This window comes from Musca domestica, unplaced genomic scaffold (assembly GCF_030504385.1).
Source record: "Musca domestica strain aabys unplaced genomic scaffold, Musca_domestica.polishedcontigs.V.1.1 15, whole genome shotgun sequence".
NCBI lineage: Eukaryota > Metazoa > Arthropoda > Insecta > Diptera > Muscidae > Musca > Musca domestica.
Window position 1 is genome coordinate 10,186,913 of NW_026712207.1, and position 26,031 is coordinate 10,212,943.

At 36.0% G+C, this 26,031-nt stretch overlaps 1 protein-coding gene across 2 annotated transcripts in view; it reads left to right on the forward strand.

Moving 5' to 3' along the window:
- LOC101888630 (bumetanide-sensitive sodium-(potassium)-chloride cotransporter) overlaps nucleotides 1-26,031 on the forward strand; it is a 189,206-nt gene that overhangs the window by 64,839 nt on the left and 98,336 nt on the right. The window lies entirely within an intron of this gene.

A 26,031-nucleotide genomic window follows, 5' to 3' on the forward strand; every position in this document is an offset into this window, starting at 1 on the left:
AAATTTTAACAATCCCAGCAGCAAATAAATAGCAAAGATGCTGAGATTAAGTCACAAGACAAGATTTCTGAAAACAACAAAAATAAAAGTAGGAACAACAAGACAAACAATAAATAATATTAAACAAAAGGTAGCCACAACAAATTCTATTCTTCAGATTTGTTCTGTGTTTTTGGAGATGCCATGAAGTGGGTCAAAAGATGAGATAAATTCCAAGTGGTTTAGCAGAGGGGGCGAGTGGGAGTCTCTCATCTGGCAAAGTGTTTCCAAGAACACTTCATGGATATTATTCGCCCATCATGAGTTATTATTTTAAAGAAGAACAGTAACATATTTAATAAAACATCTCGGAAAAATAGAGAATAGAAAAAACACGTGGCTAAACCTTGACATTCACTTGCCATTGTTTGCCTCCCTCTCGCCACCCTTACGGGTAATATTTGTTCTACTCTCATGACTTGTATTATTTGTTTTTGCTGTTTTTTTTTTGTTTCTGTAGTTTTGTTTGTTTTTGTTCACCATTGACAATGGCAATAACGTCTGAATCCGCAAATTGATTTGAAACGCTAGAAGAAGACGTCTTGATGTGATTTGTGGTTTTCGTTGTTTTTTTATCGAGAGATTTTTGTTTTTTCCCGATAAAAATAAACTTAGTCAAGTCATTTTGGCCAAACAACGTTAAGTTTAATAGGAGTGACAGTGATGTAGATTGATTTATAAATCTGGCAGACCACTTAAATGTGAGATTATAAGAATAGAATCAAATTTGATTTTAGAATATTGAGGTATTGCGACGATGATGAGTTCGGTGGATAACTTGTTATGGTTTCAGTTTTCGAAGATTAAGAACAAGAGATTTTCGTGAAGGAGTGATAAGTTATTAATGAGATTTGTTAAGGTTCTGTCTGGTGGGGTATATTATTGAGAAATAAGTTGGTACGAATATTTAAAAAAAAGGCACCAGTATACATTGCTTTCTTCCTCAAAAATTTGCTGCTCACCATAAGCTCAAGATTGGCAAATAATGTTACAAAAATTCAAGAAAATATGTCCTTGGAATTAACTTAAAAAAGGGCGCCATCTTGATGCTGATATAATGCGAAGTAGAGTTTTTTTTTGAGAAACATAGGTTAAAAATATTAAATGATACCTAGCGCCACCTTGATATTAGTCGAAGGAGTAGTTGTCTGAGAAACACAATTTGGTGGGTATTTTTTCGGCTATGATGAATTATGTCAAAATTGTTTAAAAATATTTAATATAATTTAAATATATTAAATATTAATGGCCTCAAGTCGATCACTGTCAATTCAATTGCATAAAATTATAACTAAATAATAAATAAATTATAATTGGATAAAAAAATTATAACGAGCGCCATCTTGATATCGATATTGGTGGATGAAGTAGTTGTCTGTGAAATATAAGCAATTAGTTCACTTTCAGTCGATCGAATGACGGCTGAGGTAAATTACCTTACGGTAATTAGAACATTTTTGTGAAACTATTAAATTCTATTAAATATTAAGACCCATAATAAGAGTCTCCATTGGCTTAAATTAAATTTTTGAAATTATACCGAGCGCCATCTTAGTATTGATATTATGGGACATTGAAACATAAATAATGAGTATACCTTCAGGAGACCGATTTTTATGAAATTTACTGACATGATATTAAATTATATGTAAAAAATATGGGCACTCAGGTGGAATTATTAGTTCAAAGGCATAAAATGACACAGATATTATTAAAATTCGTAATGTTTCAAAAAAAAAAAAAACAAAAAAAAAAAAGGTAAAAATTAGAAAGCTTTACAGTTTGGCCGGGCCGAACTTTGAAGGAATTTGGCAATTTTCAAACAAAAAAAAAAAACAAAAAAAAAAAATATTCAAAACAGTTAAAAATTCTATTAAGCCAGACCCTTTTGCAACGACAAAATTCTATGGTAACCCGAACAAACATGCCAACACTGTTCAATTCCGTTAAAGTCTTAAAAATACCGGATGCAGGCCTTATATTAAGGTCTATACGACGACGTGGATAGGCATAGGCAAGTTTTGTCATAAGCAATATTCAAATGCGAAACTTGAAAAAAATCTGTGAATAATGTCGCTTTAATCACCAAAATACCGAAAATAGGGAAGTTCCGTTATATGGGGGCTATATGAAGACGTGCACCTGCACAAGCAATGTTCTGTCATAGGCTGTAGTATCCACTACGAACATCAAATACCCAATTTGAAACATTTCCGATGAATAATTTCGCTAAAATCATCAAAATACCGGATATCGGGAGGTACCGTTATATGGGGGTTAAACGAAGACGTGGACCTGCACAGGCAATTTTTTGCCTTAGGCTGTAGTATCCATTACGAACTTCAAATACCAAATTTGAAACATTTCCGGTGAATAATGTCGCTTGAATCTTCAAAATACCGAATATCGGGAGGTACCTTTATATGGGGGCTAATCCCAAACGAGGAACTACATGGCCCATTTTTAATACCAAAAGTTCTGCAGACTTAAAATACATATGAGTACAATTTTATCAACCTACTTTCCACCGACGGATAATCGGACGGACATCGACATCGAATTTTATGCTGATCAAGAATATATATACTTTGTGGGGTCTAAGATGTATATTTCGAGGTGTTACAAACGGAATGACAAACTTATTATACCCTCCATACTATGGTGGAGGATATAAAAATAAATAATAATAAAAATAAGCGCCATCTTCATGTTGATCTAAGCGGAAAATGTGCATCGTAGAAAGATAAATTCTTTACATCTGAGGTGCGTAAATATTTTTAGAGGTCATTAGGGTGATCCTAATATATATTCGTTAAAACATCCACCTTTGGACCTTAGATAGACCTTTGAACAATTTTTTTACAACTCCGTTATTAGGTCAGACGTTCCGTTGGAAATCTCAGTAAACTTCGAGGTTTGAGCCTTAAAACATATTCGTTAAACAATACACATTTGGGTCACAAGGTCCTTAAATATTAATCTTAACCTAATCCACGATTGGGCCTCAGATGGTTCATTAAAATTCAGGTAAAGGACTCAGATAATCTGTTGAATAAATTCTTAAAAAACTATTTTGGGCCTCACATGGTCCTTTGAAAAGAAATCTTTAAAATCTACGCTTGGGCTCTAAATGCCCCGTTGGATAAAAAATTCGTCAAACTTTATACGCTGCGTCTCAGAAGTTCCTTCCAAAAATGTTTCTGAAAAGAAGTCAGAGGTTTTGCTCAAACAATCCCTTGAAAAAAAATCATAAAATGTTTACGAATGGGCTTCAGATTATGTCGTGAAAAAATCTTACAAAATCCACGTTTAGGCCTCAGAGGCCTTAAAAATCCATGATCGGGCTTCGGATGGTCCTTTAAAAAAATTAAAAATCCACCTCTAGGTCTCAAATGATCTCTTGAACCAATTCATAAAATCCACGATTGTAGTTTAGATAGTCTCTCGAATTTCTTAAAACTTCCAATTTTTAAGCTCAAAAGGCCGCTTGAAAACAGCTTGAAAAATCCGCATTTATTATTTAAAAAGACTTCTTGAAAAAATCTTAAAAAAATCCACGTTTATAACTCAGATGGTCCCTTGGAAAAACTTGTTAAAGAAATCCATCTTTGCGGCTCAAAAATTTCCTAAAAAATCCAGGTTTGTCAGTTTCCAAGATGGTTACCAGAAAAAAATATAAAAAAAATCAACGATTGTATCTCAGATAGTCCCTCGAAGACATTTTTAATAAAATCAAATTTTATTGCTTTAAAATATTGCTAAAAAAATATAATTTTTTAATCTTTGACAATCCACAAAGTAATTGAATGAAACCCTAAGTTGGGGCATCATTTTCAGTGGCGCCATCTTCATATCAATATTTTAAGAATGAGTCTGTGCCTTTCAACTATAAATTAGGGAGCCTGTTTTCAGTCGGGTGAAAGACAACCAAATAAACCTTAGAAACCATCATAATTTACGAAATATATTAGGATTTGCAATGAAAAAACTGAACTTCAAAAACACATGTTACGAGAGCGCCATCTACACGTCAATATTATTAGAAATAGTTGATGCTGTCAAAAATGGTTGACCTACTTTATCGCTAAAATGCCTGAAAAAAATCCTCTTGTCACTCAACTTCGCAATACAAAGATCGCCATCTTCATATCGATATCATACGAAGGAGTAACATCTCTCAAAATATAAATTGAAAAGCATATCTTCAGGCGGCAAACTATTTGTGGGTCTTTCCGAAGTCATTGTCCTCTGGGTAATTTTTCTCCAACCAAAAAATTAACATTTATTTTCTACATTGGAATTATATCTGACCATTTTGATAAAAAAAAAACGAACGAAGTGCAACAATTGAATGACAGACAATGGGACTTAAATAATGTTCTAAGTAAAGATGGCGCGATACGAATTTTCTGGAAACGATGCGAAAATTCAGGAAGACATCCTTGTCATTCACTTTATGCTACAACAAGCGACATCTTTCTATTGATATTATGCGAACAGGTAGATCTGTTCATAAATTGAAGAGCATGCCTTCAGGCGAATTCAATGACATGGATTTTAAGCTAAGAGCTAAGTGAAGATGGCGCCACGAGGTCATTTTATAACCCAAAATTCAAAGATGAATATAATGCTGGAAGAAGGGAGAAAATTTTGGAAGTTCTGTAGCTCAAACAATTGTAAGGAGTAACTTCTCTTAAAATATAAATTGGAGAGCATACCTTCGGGCAGAATGGTCTTCCCAGCCACTTTTCTTCCACTCATACAATTAATATGTTTTTTTTGCAAAAAAAAATATTGGGATTAAATCTGAACGACAGGCAATGGGACTTAAGTAAAGATGGCGCAACGAAAACGTTAAATTCGTCCTGAAACTATGCGAAAATTCAAAAAGATATCCTTGTCATTCACTTTATGCTACCACGAGCGACATCTTTCTATAGATATTATGTCTTTACAGTATAAATTGAAGAGCATACTTTCAGGCGGTTGTAGTCTGACATGGGTTTTAAACAAACAGCTAAGTGAAGATGGCGCGACGAGGTCGTATTATATCTCAAAATACAAAGGTGGACATAAAGTTGGAAGAAGGGAAAAAATTTTGGAAGTTCTATAGCTCCACCATTTGACCTTGTCGCAATTTGCAACAAAGTCTGACGTTTGCATTCGCGACAAAAAGTTTGAAACCAGTTTGACGTCCAAAGCACTGTCACGGTTAATAGCCTTTACGTCATTTGGCTGTGGTCCTAAAATTAAATTTCTCAGAACTGATCAAATATTTACTTTCTTAAGTTTTTTTTAAATACTTTTGACACACACACACTCAACCGAACATTAGCACAAATAACGTCACAATATTGATTGCTTTTGTTGCAAAGGTTTATTTTTTTTTTGTTGGTGAGTTGTTGTTATTTTAAGAAGTTCTTGACTTCAAAAGTTGTTTCAATTTTTTTGGCGTAAAATAACTATTTACAAAAAAAGCGTCGAAAAAAAAAATAAATAAAAGTTTCAGAGAAGAAAAAATTCCACAACTTTTAGGTATCTAATTTGGAGGGTTTTTGGATAAACGTCAATAAACTGCTATTGGCACAGCTGTTTGGACTAAAAATAATCCATTCTCTATTTAAGTTATTAAAAAAAAAAACATTTGCAAACATGTTTTAATTTAAATTAAAAACTAATCAAAATAAAAGAATATAATTTGTCTTCCATTTGTTGCTATTGCTTTTCGTATGGATCTACTCACAACGGGTTATAACTTGTTTGAACTGAATTACAGTTTGTTTCAAACCATTAGTTGTGCCACATCGACAAATTGATCTGGGCTTGCATATTTTATTCTTGACAATTAAGTGATAAAATTTGACATTGATTAAGGATTACAGATTAAATATTCATTGGGCGTTAGCCATTATTATAAGGTAAGGTAGAGTCATACTTCCAATAACTAAAGGTTATTTGCAATAATTGGCAAATCTTTTAAATAAAATTCTTCTCCAGTTTCAAGAGAATTTTATTTTTAAATTAATTGTTTATAATCCCATATAAAATTCGGTTGCTATGTAAACCAGTGAACAGGATATTAAATATTCCTGTAATCTATGAATAGAGTTCACCAAGTGTTGCCAATCTCAGGTTTTTCTGTATTTCATGAACAAAGTTCATAAATTTTATGAACAAAGTTCATAAAATATAAAATGATGGGATTTTTGTGTGCGCGTAAGGAATATTGTCGTAATTTAATCAGGACTCCTTTAGAACAAGCCATATATTTCCAGTTCTTTTATCAATGGGGTGAAGTTGTTCAGCTTAGGATTTTAGTGGCAAAGGGTGAGATAAAAAAACTGCAACAAAGTCAAACGCCACAATTTTTAGTATTTTTTTTAATTTTTTTGAATGAAAACCAAAAATATCGGAAATAACATCAATTTTTAAAATAAGTTCAGATTTGTTGGAATTGGTCAACTTTGGCACGATTTATGGCCTTCAAACGGCCAATGAAACCGTCATACGCTGCCCGAATGTTGTCTGCGGTATTTTGGCCTATTACCGGCAATGCTCTTGCTTGAGGTGATCAACACTTTGGTATTTTTTAGTGCCAACCTTGATTTCCAAAATACTCCAGACACAATAGTCCAACGGATTGGTATCCGGACATTTTGGTGGCCATTGAGCGCTGGAAATGAAGCGAGGAACCTCATTTTGTAACTATTCTTGGGTGTCGCGTGCTGAGTCCTGCTGGAATGTCCAAAGTCTGCGGCCAAAATGTTTGCATGTTTGCTTTAATACACCCTCCATAATATTTTCTCGATAATATTCGGCATTTATTCTGATGCCACGGTCGATTAATACGATCGGAGAGCGACCATCGGCTGTTATGGGGGGCCACACCATCACCATGGCCGGCGCTTGAATTCTGGTGGCCAACCGAAGGTGCACATTTTCAGTTAACCTCTTTGGCAAGTAAACACGATGTTTTCTCATCGGAGACGGAGAAAACCAAATTCGGCAGTTCACCACTTTCGGTCAAGTGAAGCATCTCTTTAGCTCCTTTGAGTCTATTTTCTTTCTATTGCGGTGTAAGTTCTTGCACTTTTTGGAATTTTAATGGATTTACCCCGAGCTCATTTTTCAATATTTGCCGAAATGAATATTGGGATATATTCAGCTCACGACCCAATTTTCGGTCACTGCGACACGGGTTTCGATCAGGTTGCTTTTTTACTTTTCGAACCATTTCTGCTGATGTTGCTGTTTTCTTCCGTCCACTTCCTTGACGTAGGGCTACGCTACCAGTCTCACGTTATTGGTAACGAGCGATGATACGAGACACAAAAGATTTATTCACATTTAAATGCTGGAGTGCTCCAACGATAGCCACTTGCGGTTTTCCAGCCAAATATAAAGAAATCACACTATCACGCTTGAATTCCGTCACAAATAACTTTTTTTTTCGGGAAATTCTTACTGAAATTCTCACGTTTGTAAACAATATAATGAGCTGTCACTGGAATAATTTTAACAGCTGTCGGACGCGTGGTTTAGAAATGACAGCAGTCTGAAGTTGGTTGTTTGTCATTTCACCCTGTATAGGATGCATTACCAAACCAACGCCAAATCTCCGACACAGATGCCAAAAATATTTTAAATGTCAAATTTCAGAATTCTATCTCTATCCCCTCACACAATACCAGATTTAGTTCCATTTAGTAGTTTTCGTACAATTATAGTACACTTTAATACCAAATTTTAGATTTTTAACACAATCTCTTCACTAAATACCAAATTGAACCAATTATAGTACTATTTAGTACTTTTCGTACACTTGTAGTACACATTTTCAAAAACCACCTCTTTATCACAAACCTACCACCAACAGGCAACCCAGTATCAACATTTCAAATTACCAGCTTCTCTGAGCGGAAATGTACGAAATTTAGTACCATTTAGTACAGCTCTTACACTTAGTACACAAATCCAAAACCAGCCTCTCACATCAACCCCGTTTCCACGAATTGACTCTCATACCAAATTTCAAGATTTGTATCACTCTCCGTTCACATAATTCCAAACGGTACCAATTTGACTGCATTTAGTACGTATATCCAAAACAAATTTCCTAATGCCAAATTTCAAATTTCAAACACGCAATACCAATTTTAGTAACATTTAGCACTTCTCGTGCACTTGTAGTACACATTTCCGAAAATCCACGACTTTATCACAAACATACCACCAACAGAGACCCCAGATCAAAATTTCAATATTCCAGCATCATCCGTTCAACAAAAACGAAATTCTATAAATTTAGTAACATTTGGTACAGTTCGAACCCTTAGTACACATGTTGCAAGACTACCTTCATATATCAATCACTTACTTTCCAACCTGGATTCTCATACCAAATGTCAAGTGTTTAGCTTTATCCGTTCACATTATACCAAATGGTACCTTTCCAGAAGTTTAGTACCATTTTAGAACATTTCGTAACCTTAAAGTTTCAATTTCCAAAAACCCTTTGGTACATCTATTCTGCTTGCCATCAGTGGCCTTTATTCCAAATTTCAGAATTCTACCTCTATTCGTTTGGTCAATACCAAGGATTCAAATTTTAGTACCTTTTAGTACCTTTGTTCAACTTACGAAATAAATGGTATCCTATGTCCGTTTTCTGGCTCTAAGCAACCTCCGCAGCAGTTAAGGTGAGGACATTATTGTTGCTTAGAAAATATTTCCAAAAACCCCTTGAGACATCTACCCTGCACTCCATTAGTGATTCTCATTCCAAATTTCAGAATTCTAGGTCATTCCATTTGCCAATTCTTAGACAATTTGTGTACTTTTCGTACCCTGTTAGTACGATTCTCCAAAAAGCCAACCTTATCACATGGCTACGCACTGAGTCTGACTCCCTTCAAAATTCTAGCTTCAGCCGTTTCATATGTGTATTTTGATTCTCATTCAGACAATCTGTCGGTTATTTCACTACTCGTTTGTATAAGTGGAATATGTCAGACACGAAATGGACAGTATTGGCCCACTTTTTCGGAACCACCCCTTTAAAGGGTCAACAGTTTGGATAACCATTACGCAAGTCAAAATTTTTTTAAATAAACGAACATCTGTCAGCAAGAAGGCATATTGAATTGGTGTTTTTATCCACCGTTCTATGGAGGGTATATTAGCTTTGTCATTCCGTTTGTAACTCCTCGAAATATTCATAATAGACCCTACAAAGCATATATATTCTGAATCAGCGTAAATTTCTAAGACGATCTAGTGATGTCCGTCTGTCTGTTGTAACCACATTATCTTTCGAATGAATTGAGATAGAAGGCTAAAATTTTACATAAATGCATATTTTATCAGTAGGCAGGTTAAGTTCGTAAAAGTTCCATGTCGGTCCACGTTTTCGTATAGCCCCCATATAACGGTACCTCCCCATATTCGGTACTATTTGATGATTTTAGTGACATTTTTCACCGGAATTGTTTCAAATCTGGTATTTGAAGTTCGAAAGGGATACAGCCTAAGACAGAAAATTGTCTGTGCAGGTCCACGTCTTCGTACAGCCCCCATATAACCGTACCTTCCGATATTCTGTTTTTTTTAACTTTTAAGGGACATTTTTCACCAGAATTGTTTAAAATTTAGTATTTGATGTTCGTAATGGATACCACAGCCTAAGACAGAAAATTGTCTGTGCAGGACCACGTCTTCGTATAGCCCCCATATAACGGTACCTCCCGATATTCGGTATTTTGATTTTATCGACATTATAACCGATTTTTTTTGTAGTATCGCATTTGAATATTATAATGGCTTATGACAAATGTTGCCTATGCAGGTTCGTATAGCCGTAATATAACAGCTACATTCGGTATTTTTAAGATTTTAACAGAGTTTTTAATGGATTTTATTGTTTTTGAGAATTGCCAAATTCGTTCCAAATGGTGGAGGGTATTCAAAGTTCGGTCCTGCCGAACTTACAGTTTTTTTAATTTTTTTATTCAAGTTTCGCATTTGAATATTGTAATGGCAAATGTTGCCCATGCAGGACTACGTCGTCGTATAGACCCTAATATAACGGCTACATTCTGTATTTTTAAGATTTTAACAGAATTCATTTTTTTTTGAAAATTGTCGAAATCTTTCCAAACGGTGGAGGGTATACAAAGTTCGTCTCAGCCGAACTTACAGCATTTTTACTTGTTTCGCATTTATTTCCTTTCGACAAACATAACTTAGCCGTAACCGTAAACTTAGCCGTAAATCGCCGTATCAAAATAATAAATAAACTCATTTACCTTACACTGAAGGAGAATCTTGGAATCTTGGACATTGACCTTAAACACCCCAGGAACCCCAGGACTGATTTGGATGCGGCATATATTTTACAGAAATCCTCAGTATGTTACATTTTCGATGCATTAATTTTAAAGCTACTCCGGCATAAAACACCTACGGCTTTAACTGGAAATCTGTTTAACTTCTTATCAAACATTCTATTATTGCAATGTTAATAAGGTCCTTAACAATTCTTCGCGTTACCATTTAAAACGAAAATTTATGAAAATGTTTTTCAACGTTATTTCCTGTTTTATTATTTCATAATGGAAATTTTATTTCGCGTTGGTTGGCTGGCTGACTGGCTCAACAAGGTTTTCTACGAAATAATATCAAGTAGGCCAAATGTGGGATGGAAAACACCTCTTCGTATTTATTTTCAAAATTGAAAATATGTAAATTTCACAAAAATATAAAAAAAGAGAATTGAAAAAAAAAAAAAAAAATAGAAGAAGATTTCACGTTCAATTGGAAACACGTGCTGAAGGGGGGCCCAGTGTTCTTCAGATAAATTCCTAAAGTGGGGAAAAAAGGTATAAACGTTAAAGGGATGGAATTGATATTTTTTTGCAATGGATGTGTAGCACGAATTCCATTGCAGGTTTTTTATGATTTTCCTGACAATGATTCTAAACCTTTTAAAGATTAAATGAATGATAAGAAATGTATTTTTATGTAATTCAACAAAATTTTGAATTCCAAGAAAATTAATATTCCCAAATAGAGTAGGAAAGTGAAAGACATCCTCCAGTGCCTCAAGTAGTCAAATTAAACATTAGCAAACATTTTAAAATTTCTTCCAGAGGAATTTTCCAAATTGCCGCTATTGACTGACGTAGAAATGTTAACCGAAATTAAAATACATTTGTCTTTTATTTATTCAGTTGATAGATTAAAGTAGACGTGTTTCTTTTTTAAATAATTTAATGACCTTGTTTTTTTTTTTTGTTAAATAGCAAATAATATGTTTGTTTTACGTATTTTTAGAAAAAAAAAATCATTAACCAATATTTATTCTGAATTGAGACGTAATTAAGAAATAATACACAAAATCGAACAAAACAAATATCAATAATTTTCAAAAATAATGCAAGCATGTATGGGCAATTAAGACGAATGCCATTAATGTGATGCCCTACGCTCTAAAACACACTGTGGTTCGAAATGTAATTTTCCTGGCTAAAAATTTCAATTTTTGTTGACAACGATTGCTTTTCTATGTAGAATTTGTTATTGGCCATAATAAAACTTAGAAATCAAAAAACATGTCAACTCAAAATTTATGGATCAAATAGTCCATGGAAAAATATTTTTAAGAAGTTCATGCAACGCAGATAGTCTTTTAAAAAATATTTTAAAATCTTCAAAGTTTATGGATCTGATGGTCCTTGAAAAAAATATTTTAAGAAATCCTCCTTTGTTGCTCTGATAGACCTGAAGAAAATATATGTTAACACTCTACGCTTACAGTTCAGAGAGTAGGTGACAATATGTGCTTAAAAACTCAAGTTTATAGCTCTCGTAGTTCGATGTTTATAGCATAGATAGTCCTTCAACAATCTTCTTAAAAAGGCCACGTATATGGCTCCGATGATCTTTGCGAAAATATCGTTTATAGCTCAGACAGTCCATGAAAAATATTCTCAAACAATTTTTCGTTTATTTGTAGAAAGTCCACGTTCGAATAGTTCATGAAAAAATGCCTAAATTTTTTTTTCATTTTTCATTTTTTTATATTTTTTTATTATTTGGTTCAAATATTTGTAGTTTCATTATCGACCAAGTAAACATCATAATATGAATTCTGAACATAAAAATCATCAAAAATCCTGGTTGCATCGCAAATTTGTAAAAATCCTAATTTGAACTTTAACCCTAAATCCATCAACAATCACTGAACCGATTTTTTGAAATTAAATTAGAAGGAAATTTTAGTATTTGTAAGGATCCATTCCAAACCTCAAATCTTATTATAGGCTAGAGAGGGTATATGACCAAAACGTGCCTTATCGAAATAACTTTTTCAGATCCAAATCCGTTTCATAACATTTGGAGTCGATCTAGGGGTGTCCTTTCGTCTGTCTGGCTGGCTGGTGAACACGCCCTCGAAGGTAGTATCCAATTTGGACAACATTTTCTACATTGTAGTATTATTATCAAACCTACATGGAGTTGGGGGATGGGCACTTCTTCTGGCACCTCTCCCATATATTCAACTAGAAAGGATCATCCAATTTTATATACACTTTGCAAATCTTAATATTTTTATCAGTGCTAAGTGAGGTGTGAAAATGGACAATATCGGCCCACTCCATCAAGTACCTCCCACACAACGGGTCAAAATTTTGGATAAGCATGAAACTCATAAAACAGGAAATGAGCATCCGATTCCTTTCAAGTTCGACAAATCCGAATACTTCCATCAACACAAGATCTCGTGTGAAGATGGGATGCATCCACCCACTCTTTCTGGAAGCTCCCCCACAAAGGGTCAAAATGTTGAATACCTATATAAAGTTGAGTATCTATCCTACAAAGGGGTCAACAAATTGAATAACCGTGAACGCGAAATGATCCGAACATTATCCGATGACTTCAAAAGGTTTTAGAAATGTTTCAAGTTTTTCCTTTTTTGGAGAGAAAATATAGGATAATGTTTTCCTTTTATACCAAAAAAAAATCTTAACAATTTTTCATTTTGAAGTTTACCGCGGAAGATATTAGTTCTGCCCATACCTAATTCAACGTCTCGTTAATAGTATGCACTTCCAAAACTACTTTTTTTCTCCCAAATACAGACACCAACAGTGGCATTCATATCAAATTTAAGGATTTCAGTACTATCCCTTCATACAATACAGACTTTAGTAGCATTTAGTTATTTTCGTACTGTTAAAGTACAGGATTCCACATCTATGTCTGCACTCAATACCATGCTTAGCACTATTTAGTACTTCTAGTACAATTCCAGTTGCTAACAGATGCCTCAATATCAAATTTCCGGATTCCAGCTCTATCCCTGCAACCAATACCAAAATTAGTATATTTAGTACTTTTCGTACGAATATAGCACGCATTTCCAAACCACCTCCAAATCTGAAACAGATACCATCATTAATCTAAATTTAAAATTTTATAATTGTATATCTATCCCTTCACCCAGTACCAAATTTAGTACCACTTAGTACTTCTCGTACAATAATAGTATATATTTTCGAAACCATCTCTATATGTCCAGGCTACACATGAACAGCTACCCTTATACCAATTTCAGATTTCAAGCACTATCCGTTCACCCAGTGTCAAATTGTACTAGATATTGTACAATTTACTACTTTTCGTGCATTTGTAGTACACACTTCCAAAACTACCTTCATATATCAAACCTACTTTTGCTTCTATCCGATCACATAATACTATAATAGTACCATGTTAGAAGTTTAGTATTTTAGAAATTTTCGTAACCTACAAGTTCGAATTACCAAAAACTCTTTTGTACCTCTATCCTGCACTTCATCATTGACTATCATTCCAAATTTCAAAAATCCAGCTCCATCGGTTCATTTCGATTCCAATTTGTACACATAAGCACGAATTTCCAAAGCTTCCTACATACCCCAATCCCACACTCTCACAGTAATCCCAATTCCAACTTTTAGGATTCCACCCCTGTTGGTTCACCCAAATACAAATTTTACATTATTTAGTGCATATGAGTACAAATTTCCAAAACTACCTACGTTTGCCAATTTTACGCTCCGACTGTAATCTTATTTCCAATTTTCAGGATACCAGCTCTATTGGTTAGCCCAAATCCGAAATGTAATAAATTTAGTACCATTTAGTACACTTAAGCACAAATTTTCATAACTACATGCATCGTACAGTCCAATGGTAATCATATTTTCAAATTTCAGGGTTTCAACTCCACCGGTTTACCAAATATTTAAATTGTACTAAATTTAGTACAATTTAGTACTCATAAATACGAATTTCGAGAACTATCTACATACCTCAGTCGTAGAATGCAATATTTATCTTATTTTCAAAATTCACCCAAATCCAAATTGTACAAAAGTTAGTACCATTTAGTACTTTCGAAAACTTCCTCCATATCCCAATGTTTATTTCAGTAATGTTAATTTTAGGATTCCAGCTCCATCCGTTCCTCCAAATTCAAACTGTACAAAATTTAGAACCGTTTAGTACTTTTAATACTACTGAGTACACATTTCCAAAACTACCTCCTCACATCAACTCTATTCCTCAACCTTGATTCCCATTCCAAATTTCAAGTTTTTAGCTCATGATACGAAATGGTACTAAATGTGGTACTTTTCGTACACTTATAGTGTGAATTTCCAAAACTCCTTTGGTATATGGTCTGGACGTTAAAGAATCGTAATTACTTTACTATTTTGTGAATATATATAGATAAAGATATCCTGGCCAAAACACGTGGTTTTCTCATGGGCTTTCCGACCAAATGTACCTGAAAATATCAAGAATGGCACAGGGAACACTTCAGAATGACACCGGTCATGTACATAAATAGCATGCAGGCAAATCGACTGATAATTTCTAACATGACTCATGTTCTTTCTTGGAATGATGGTGTAATTTCCACAAAGCGAATCCAATTAATATTTTTGCCTAATCTACGATTATATTCTTTTTATATTTTTCTTTCTATTCAAAAGTTCTAAGTAGATTATGAATTTCTTTCCTTAATTTCCAATATTTTTAAAATTGAAAAATATTTTGCAGCAAACCCAATCCACCTTTCCGATAATAACCATTCCACAATTCCTTTTTCATTTTCGATTTCCTCAAACATCGGCATCAACACAAATACATATATATATATATATGTGTATATACCATCCATCTGGTAATTCTATTCTCAATATTTTCATTTATTCAATCAATTTCCCAAGATACTCATAACAATTGATTAGAACACTACTAGCTATCAATAAATGTATGTGTATGTCAATGTGTGTCTGTGTGTATCTCAGAGTGTGTGTGCGTGTGTCTTTTGCACATTTTCAATTGGATAGAAAAACGATTGGAAAATGTTATTTCCCCACTCTCTTCCATTGCCGCCACCGCCTCTCAATGTGTGTTGGGATTTTCAATTTACAATACAAAATTCATTCGCTGGCTGTTGATATTTTCACTTAGCTTGCCAATTGCTGGCACTTGTCGTGTGCATGCAGACACATGCACAAACATGTACGACTAAACGGCAATATGGTGTTAACAATTGTTTTTATGTTGCACACTTTGATTTTTTTAGAATGGTGTACGAATGTTGTGTGTGTCGTTGTTGTTTTCAATATTGAATATTTAGTACTTTCAGTTCCTCTCCCGCTCTCTCTCGCTGCTTTTCCCTACGACTACCTTTTCCATTGGAACGGAAACAGGAAATGGAGCGTTTTTATAGCGCCATGTAACACTTGTTCAACAATGTTTCAGCTGCCCATATGGCCCATTGTCGCCTCGCTGCCTGTCTATCAATTGGCGAGTGTGCGAGAGTGTCTGCGTGTGTGTGTGTGTTTTTTTATTGCCGTCAATTTCCTTTGTCTACCTGGTCAAACGATATTTGATCGGATATGGGAAATAACAATTCTAGAATATTGGATGCTTTTTGGAACGATAACAAAAACATAGGAATAAAGTTGGGTCATGGGATCTTCTATAAGAAGGGGACCTTCCGGACTTTTATGAGAAGAACTTGCAATCTTCTTTGGGAAAACTTTCGAATATTCCACGAAAAGACCTGCTCGTCTTCTATGAGAAGACCTCCTAATCTTCTTACAGGAGACCATTTCGTCTGCTATGAGAAGACCTCCTCGTTTTCTATGAGAAGACCTTCTCGTTTTCTATGAGAAGACCTTCTCGTCTTCTATGAGAAGACCTTCCAGTTTTGCAGTCTTCTATGAGAAGATCGTCGAATATTCTGTGAGGAGATCATCGAGTCTTCAATGAGAAGGTCTCCGAATCTACTATGAGAAGAGCCTCGAATCTACTATGAGAAGAGCTTCTCCTCTTCTACGATGAGACCTTCTCTTTTACGAGGAGAGCTTCTCCTCTTCTACGCGGAGAGCTTCTCCTCTTCTACGATGAGAGCTTCTCCTCTTCTACGATGAGAGCTTCTCTTTTACGAGGAGAGCTTCTCCTCTTCTACGCGGAGAGCTTCTCCTCTTCTACGCGGAGAGCTTCTCCTCTTCTACGCGGAGAGCTTCTCCTCTTCTACACGGAGAGCTTCTCCTCTTCTACGCGGAGAGCTTCTCCTCTTCTACGCGGAGAGCTTCTCCTCTTCTACGCGGAGAGCTTCACCTCTTCTACGCGGAGAGCTTCTCCTCTTCTACGCGGAGAGCTTCTCCTCTTCTACGCAGAGAGCTTCTCCTCTTCTACGCGGAGAGCTTCAGCTCCTCTTCTACGAGAAGAACTTCTCCTCTTCTGCGAGAAGAACTTCTCCTCTTCTGCGAGAAGTACTTCTCCTCTTCTGCGAGAAGAACTTCTCCTCTTCTACGCGGAGAGCTTCTCCTCTTCTACGAGGAGAGCTTCTCCTCTTCTACGCGGAGAGCTTCTCCTCTTCTACGCGGAGAGCTTCTCCTCTTCTACGCGGAGAGCATCTCCTCTTCTACGCGGAGAGCTTCTGCTCTTCTACGCGGAGAGCTTCTCCTCTTCTACGCGGAGAGATTCTTCTCTTCTACGAGGAGAGCTTCTCCTCTTCTACGAGGAGAGTTTCTCCTCTTCTATGCGGAGAGCATCTCCTCTTCTACGAGGAGAGCTTCTCCTCTTCTATGAGAAGAGCTTCTCCTCTTCTACGCGGAGAGCATCTCCTCTTCTACGCGGAGAGCATCTCATCTTCTACGCGGAGAGCTTCTTCTCTTTTACGAGGAGAGCTTCTCCTCTTCTACGAGGAGAGCTTCTCCTCTTCGGCTCTTCTATGAGAAGACCTTCAGCTCTTCTATGAGAAGACCTTCCAGCTCTTCTATGAGAAGACCTTCAGCTCTTCTAGGAGAAGACCTTCAGCTCTTCTAGGAGAAGACCTTCAGCTCTTCTAGGAGAAGACCTTCAGCTCTTCTAGGAGAAGACCTTCAGCTCTTCTAGGAGAAGACCTTCAGCTCTTCTAGGAGAAGACCTTCAGCTCTTCTAGGAGAAGACCTTCAGCTCTTCTAGGAGAAGACCTTTAGCTCTTCTAGGAGAAGACCTTCAGCTCTTCTAGGAGAAGACCTTCAGCTCTTCTAGGAGAAGACCTTCAGCTCTTCTAGGAGAAGACCTTCAGCTCTTCTAGGAGAAGACCTTCAGCTCTTCTAGGAGAAGACCTTCAGCTCTTCTAGGAGAAGACCTTCAGCTCTTCTAGGAGAAGACCTTCAGCTCTTCTAGGAGAAGACCTTCAGTTCTTGTAGGAGAAGACCTTCAGCTCTTCTAGGAGAAGACCTTCAGCTCTTCTAGGAGAACCCCTTCCGCTCTTCTATGAGAAAACCTTCCGCTCTTCTATGAGAAAACCTTCAGCTCTTCTATTGAGAAGACCTCCGGCTCTTCTATTGAGAAGACCTCCGGCTCTTCTATTGAGAAGACCTCCGGCTCTTCTATTGAGAAGACCTCCGGCTCTTCTATTGAGAAGACCTCCGGCTCTTCTATTGAGAAGACCTCCGGCTCTTCTATTGAGAAGACCTCCGGCTCTTCTATTGAGAAGACCTTCCAGCTCTGCTATGAGAAGACATTCCGGCTCTGCTATGAGTAGACGTTCTGCTCTTCAATGAGAAGACCTTCCAGCTCTTCTATGAGAAGACCTTCAGCTCTTCTATGAGAAGACCTTCCGCTCTTCTCTGGGAAGACCATCCGCTCTTCTCTGAGAAAACCTTCCGCTCTTCTATGAAAAGACCTTGCAGTCTTCTGTGAGAAGACCTTTTCGCCTTCTATGAGCAGACCTTCTCATCTTCCATGAGAAGACCTTCTCGTCTTCTATGAGAAGACCTTCTCGTCTTCTATGAGAAGAACTCCAGCTCTTCTGTGAGAAGACCTCCAGTTCTTTTGTGAGAAGACCTCCAGCTCTTCTATGAGAAGACTTTCTGGCCTTCTATGAGAAGACCTTCTTGACTTCTATGAGAAGATCTTCTTCCTACAAGCTCTTCTATTTTCTCCCCTTCAAGTATTTAATATTTTTCTAAAAATATTCAAAATTCTCCATTTGTGGGTGTATATGTAGATTTTGCATAATAACTCGAATGTATGTCTGTGTGTGAGGCGGATGGGCTTATCATTTATTCGGTTGTGTGTCGTTCTGGTGGCCATAGCTAAGTGTTCCATGTATGAGGATGGCCAAATGAATGGATGAATGAATGAATGAATTTAGAGAATAAAAAACAATATGACTAACAATTGCTTTGAATGGATGACAACAAAAACAATATAAACAACAACATGAAAAGGTACATGACAAAAAAATAAAAAAAAAAACGTACCAGCTAATTTGAATGAAAATGAAAATTGTTTTCTATTTTTTATTTTTGAGATTTTTTTGCTATTTTGTTTCTTTGACACATAAATTCGCTTTTGCCATAGGAACCGGAGGAAACAAAAGAACAAAAAGCCCATTTGTTTGTTTGTTGTTGTTTTGAGTGTTTTTTTTCATGTAATTAAAGTTGTTGTTATTTGGGTGTTTCAAACAACAAGTAATTGTTTTTTTGTTGTTTTTGTTGTTGTTGCTCTTTTAATTCTGCTTCATTACAAAAATGTTAAATAGGCCACTCACGTTGATTGCCTCTGCTGTGGACCTTTAATAAGCCCAAGTGCATTTCCAGTTCATTTACTGTGGCCGTCGTTGTTGTTGTTGCTATTGTTGTTGGTCTTTTCGTTGTTACAGCAAATTTACATAGAAAAGCTCATTCTCAAATCAAGCTGAATAATCATTACAATTTTTGTTTTGTTTTGTGGTCCACTCTCTCTCAAGGCCGGTCTCATTTAAAATGATAATGACCACATTATTAACCCACAAAAATGACAAAAAAAATCGGCGGATTTTATTTTTTGTATTTGCAATGCCACCAATTTGTCGTTTTCTGTGTGAATAAGTTTATTTGTGTTTTTCACAAAATAAGAATTCAGAGGGAGCAACTTGGGAAGTATCAATCAGCTAATATATCCTCAGGTTTGTATTATTTTCAAAAGACTGGGAAAATTATCCCAATATGATTTTATACGAAGACCTCCAAAAATATTAAAAAAAATCCTGTGTAGGAATTCTTTGAAATTAAAACAGGTAAAAAAGCTGTAAGTTCGGCCGAGCCGAACTTTGAATATCCTCCAGCATTTGGAATGAATTTGGAAATTTTCAAAATAATTAAAATCCGTTAAAAATCCGTTGAAAAATCATAAAAATACCGAATGTAGGCGTTATATTAGGGTCTATACGACGACGTGGACCAAAGGCAACTTTTGTCATAAGCCATTGCAATATTCAAATGCGAAACTTGAAAAAAAAATCGGCGAATAAAAACAATAATCATCAATATAGGGAGGTACTATTATATGGGGGCTATACCAAAGTGTGGACCTTAACAGACAATTTTCTGCCTTAGGCTGTAGTATCCATTACGAACTTCAAATACCAAATTTGAAGCAATTCCGATGAATAATGTCGCTAAAATCATAATCAAAATACCTAATATTGGGAGGTACCGTTAAATGGGGACTATACGAAGACGTGGACCTGCTCAGACAATTTTCTCTCATAGGTTTGATATTTAAAGTTCGTAATGGATACCGTTACGAACTTTAAATATCAAATTTGAAACAATTTCAGTGAATAATGTCGCTAATATCATCAAAATACAGAATATCAGGAGGTACCTTTATGTTGGGGCTATACGAAGACGTGGACCTGCACAGACAATTTCCTGCCCTAGGCTACAGTATCCATTACGAACTTCAAATACCAAATTTGAAAAAATTCAGGTGAAAAATTTCGCTAAAATCAACAATGTACCGAATATCGTGAGGTACCGTTATATGGGGGCTATACAAAGACGTAGACCTGCACAGACATTTTTTTGCCTTAGGCTGTAGTATCTATTACGAACTTCAAATACCAAATTTGAAACATTTCCGGTGAATAATGTCGCTAATCTCAACAAAGTACCGAATATCGGGAAGGTACCGTTATATGGGGGCTATAAGAGGACCTGCACAGAAAATTTTCTGCCATAGGTTACAGAATCCATTACGAACTTCAAATACCAAATTTGAAAGATTCCGGTAAATAATGTCGTTAAAATTAAGAAAGTACCGAATATCAGGAGGTACCGTTGTAAGGGGGCTATACCAAAACGTGGACATACATGGTTTATTTTCAATACCAAAAGCCCTGCAGACATATACATTTGCATAAAATTTTTACAATGTACTTTATTTCGTTCGGAAGCTAGAGTGAAATCGACATAGATAGATTTATGGTGATCAAGAATATATATATATATATATATATATATATATATATATATATATATATATATATATATATATATATATTTTTTTTTTTTTTTTTTTTTTTTTATTTTTTTTTTCTTTTTTTTTTTGTGGTCGAGGTGTTACAAACGGAAGGACAAAATTATTATACCCTCCATACTATGGTGGAGGCTATCAAAATACGATTGTTGTCCAGGAAGTCCTTGAAATAAGAAAAACTATGATCCTTGTTCAGGAAGCTTTTGGAAAATTATTTAAAAACCCACGATTGTTGACCAGAAAGCCCTTAAAATTAACAAAATTGACTCTATGACAGGATTGATAAAAATCCACGATTTTAGGTCAGGTGGTTGTTGACATTTTTTAAAAAGAATTTACAATTAACGAGCAGAAGATCCCGGATACATTTCCAAAGTTCTCGGTTTCTTTGACAATGAAGTTCCTTAAACATTTTTTCAATTATTAGGAAGTCATCGACATTTTTAAAAAATCACGATTCCTAACCAGGTCAAATTTTCGTTCCTGGAAAATATTTTTTTAAGAATCTCTGAAAAAAAATATATATATTTAAATCCCCAATTCTCGGTAAGGATTAAAAATTAAATTAAATAAAAAAAAAAAAAAATAAAAATATTTTTTTTTAAAAATCCACTAATCCAAGATAAAAAGACCTTGAAAAATTATTTTTAAAAAATTAACGATTTTTGAATGGAAGTTCTTAAAAAAATCCACGATTCTTGGCCAGAATATCCTTAAAAAATATTTGTGTTTGTAAATCCACAATTGTTGGGTCTTAAATAATATATTTTTTAAAAATCTAAATTTTTTTGGCCAGGTCCTTAAAACAAATTTTTTTTCTTAAATCCACGATTCACAGCTACAAAGTCCTTAAAATTTTAAAAACAAAGATCATCACGTATTTATTTATAATTCATGACTCTTGCCAGGAAGTCCTTGAAAAATATTACCATAAAACAACCTTGAAAAATAATTTTTGAAAACATTTGCGATCCTGATCAAATATACAGGGTAAGATAAAAAAACTGCAGCCATAATTTTTACATTCTTTTTTTTATTCTATTGATGAAAGCAAAAAATGTCGGAAATATCATCAAATTTAAGAGTAACTTTAGATTTGTTCGAATTTGTCACCTTTGGCACGAATTATGACCTTCAAACGGCCAATGAAACCGTCACACGCCACCTGAATGTTACTCTGCGGTATTTTGGCCCATTCCACCGGCGAAGCGCTTGCTTGAGGTGATCGACACTTTGGTATTTTTTAGTGCCAAAATACTCCAGACACAATAGTCCAACGGATTGGTATGCGGAGATTTTTGTGGCAATTGTGCGCTGAAAATGAAGCGATGAACCTCATTTTGTAACCATTCTTGGGTTGCGCGTGCTGAGTGCGATGGTGCTGAGTCCTGTTGGAATGTCCAAGGTCTACGACCAAAATGTTTGCGTGCCCAAGGCTTTAATACACCCTTCATGCAATTTGCGCGATAATATTCGGCATTTATTCTGATGCCACGATCGACCATCGCCTGTAATGGCGGCCCACACCGGCACTTGGGTTCTGGTGGCCAACCGAAGGTGTTTGTTTACAAACTGCTGGACAACAAATGTTTTCTCATCGGAGACGGAGAAAACCAAATTCGGCAGTTCACCATTTTCGGCCAAGCAAAGCAACTCTTTAGCTCTTTTGAGTCCATTTTATTTCTGTTGCGGTGTAAGTTCTTGCACTGTTTGGAATTTCAATGGCTTTACCCCGAGCTTATTTTTCAATATTTGCCGAATGGTATATTGCGATATGTTCAGCTCACGAGCCATTTTTCAGCATCTGCGACGCGGGTTTCGATCAAGTCACTTCTTTATTTTTTGAACCATTTCTGCTGATGTTGCTGTTTTCTTCCGTCCACTTCCTTGACATATGTCGGGCTACGCTACCAGTATCACGTAATCGGTAACGAGCGATGGTACGAGACACAAAAGATTTATTCCCATTTAAATGCTGGAGTGCTCCAACGATAGCCACTTGTGGTTCTCCAGCCAAATATTAAGAAGTCACACTATCACACCATCACGAATAACTTCTTTTCTAAGCAGTTCTCACCAAAATGCTTTTGTACGCTTGTAAACAATATAATGAGCTGTCACTGGTATAATTTTAACAGCTGTCGGACAAATGGCTTAGAAATGACAGCCGTCTGAAGTTGGTTGCAGTTTTTTCATCTCAGTTTGTATTAGATGAAGTTTTAAAAGGGGTAGGACTTCGTTCGTCTATAACTGGTACCTCACTCAAAATTTCTAAAAATTATTACATATCTCATAAGCCAAGCCTCGCACGTCGAAATACTTATATCATATTTATTTAGGTCCGATACGAAATGGACAATGTTGGTCTATTCCTTCGGAACCTACTCCATAGAGGGTCAATCGTTTGAATAATCATAACAGAAGTCAACATATCTTTCAATAATCGATTATTGGTTGAGGTTATACATCTGTCGGAAATAAACCGACCGATAATTTTTAACATGTTCTCTTGGAAAAAGGTAGGGAAAGTAAATTTCTTAGAAGACTCATAGCAGTTCTTTTGTGACTAAAGGATGTATTGGGGGCTTTTTTCAAAGAGAAAAAAATCTACTGTGCATTTGAGTCTCCACTGCGGGGGTTGGTGTATAGAAGGCCTTTAAAAGACCAAATTCCTGCCTCTGTTGCCTTTACTTATTAATGATAAAAAAACCTTTCTCCCTAATCCTCTTGTTTATGCCTGTTCCCGAAATTGATACTTTTTCCATTGAATTTGAAAAGACGACCTGGGATTTTCTCTTTATTTTATGTTTTTAAATTTAAAACATTTCTTTAAAAATCCTAAAACCCAAACCTGCCAGGACATGTGGAAAACTTCACAGGTGGGGGGAGTAAAGGAATTTTCTCTATTCCCTCTTCCTATGTAATATTTCTCCTGTGGCAGATTAACTTAACCTCTTCCATAAGCTGTATATTTCCGCATTACATTCTAGTATTTTTTTTATTTTCGAAAGGCTCAATGGCTTTGCCTTGCGTGTGTGGGCAGAATAATAAATATTATGAAGAAGAACGGTCGGTCGGTTTGTCGTTCGGAACAGGCCACTATTAACACATATTCAATTAGAAGGACCCAGTAGAAGATGAAGAAGAAAATGATTTAATGTCCTAGGAAAATCACCTCTAACCACAGATACCCTTTTCAAAAAAGGAAGCTCCTTTCAAGGATGTCAGTCAAATAAATCCACCAACTCTCGGCGGTTGTGTGTGCCTCACATTCCAAAAAAGGTATAACCGAAAATGAATTCACTTCGGAAATGGAAACCGAAAATAGAATAAACAACAACAACAGGAAAATAACAACTACATAAATGAAAATCGCCTTTCTGGGGAAAGCAAGTAGGCCAAAATTATGGTTACTCATGTCAGCCGGGCAGCGTAAAGCCTCCTACACGAGACTCACAAAAAACTGGACACATACACATTTATGCAATGAGGCGTAAAGCTGTGGCCTTTCCTAACAAAATGAACATCGACTGGCACGGTCGACTCGTCCTGTCTTCTTCTGTAGTTTTACACAACTTACAGGGTATTCCATTGTTGTTGTTGTTCCGTTTGCCCGTAGTTTTCCATGGCCTTTAATTGAGATTTATTTTGTAGCAAACAAAAGGATTCAACATCTAAAGGATGTTCAAGGATGTCTTCCATTGTTATTTTAGGACAAATTTTCAACAGATGACCGAAAATTGCCATTTAATTTGTTATCGAGTGGCTACGTGGTGCTGGGTAGGGGTTCGGAAAGTATTACTTATGCTCTACTAGCTTAATGTCAAAATCAATTGTTACTATATTTAATTATAAAGAAATAAATTTTGCGGAATTTTCTTGAGAACATGAAAAAAGGAAAATTAAAAAGGTAAGATTTCTTAAATTCAAGATTCTTTTCGAAGTGTGTCAATAGGCTCTCTCAAAAAAACGAAGTGGTATTTTCATAGAAGGAAATAAATGGTCTTCCAAGAGAAGTTTAGAAAGGCTTTTCGAAGAAGAGCAGGCCTTCTAGGAGAAGATCAAAAGGTCTTCTCATAAAAGAGCATGGGGTTTTCATAAAAGAGCATAAGGAGAGCAGAAGGTATTCTCATAAAATACCTGCGGTCTACTCACAGAAGAGCTGAAGGTCTTCTCATGGAAGAGCTGAAGGGCTTCTTCTCAAAGAAGAGCCATAGAAGACGTTAAGGTCTTCTCATAGAAGACGTAAGGTCTTCTCATAGAAGACGGGAAGGTCTTCTCACAAAAGACAGGAAGGTTTTCTCGTAGAAGAACCGAATGCCTTCTCAGAGTAGAACCGAAAGTCTCTTCCGAGAAGTGACGAAAGTCTTTTCAGAAAAGTGCGAAGGTCTTCTCAGAGAAGTATTGGAGGCCTTCTCATAGAAGAGCCGGAGGCCTTCCCATAGAAGAGCCGGAGGCCTTCCCATAGAAGAGCCGGATGCCTTCTCATAGAAGACTTTAAGGTCTTCTCATAGAAGACTTTAAGGTCTTCTCATAGAAGACTTTAAGGTCTTCTCATAGAAGACTTTAAGGTCTTCTCATAGAAGACTTTAAGGTCTTCTCATAGAAGACTTTAAGGTCTTCTCATAGAAGACTTTAAGGTCTTCTCATAGAAGACTTTAAGGTCTTCTCATAGAAGACTTTAAGGTCTTCTCATAGAAGACTTTAAGGTCTTCTCATAGAAGACTTTAAGGTCTTCTCATAGAAGACTTTAAGGTCTTCTCATAGAAGAGCCGGAGGTCTTCTCATAGAAGACGCGAAGGTCTTCTCATCGAAGACGCGAAGGTCTTCTCATCGAAGACGTTAAGTTCTTCTCATAGAAGAGTGGAAGGTCTTCTCATAGAAGAGTGGAAGGTCTTCTCATAGAAGAGTGGAAGGTCTTCTTCGATAGAAGGCTGGAAGGTCTTCTTCGATAGAAGGCTGGAAGGTCTTCTTCGATAGAAGATGTTAAGGTCTTCTCATAGAAGACGTTAAGGTCTTCTCATAGAAGACGGGAAGGTTTTCTCGTAGAAGACGGGAAGGTTTTCTCGTAGAAGACGGGAAGGTTTTTCGTAGAAGACGGGAAGGTTTTCTCGTAGAAGAACCGAA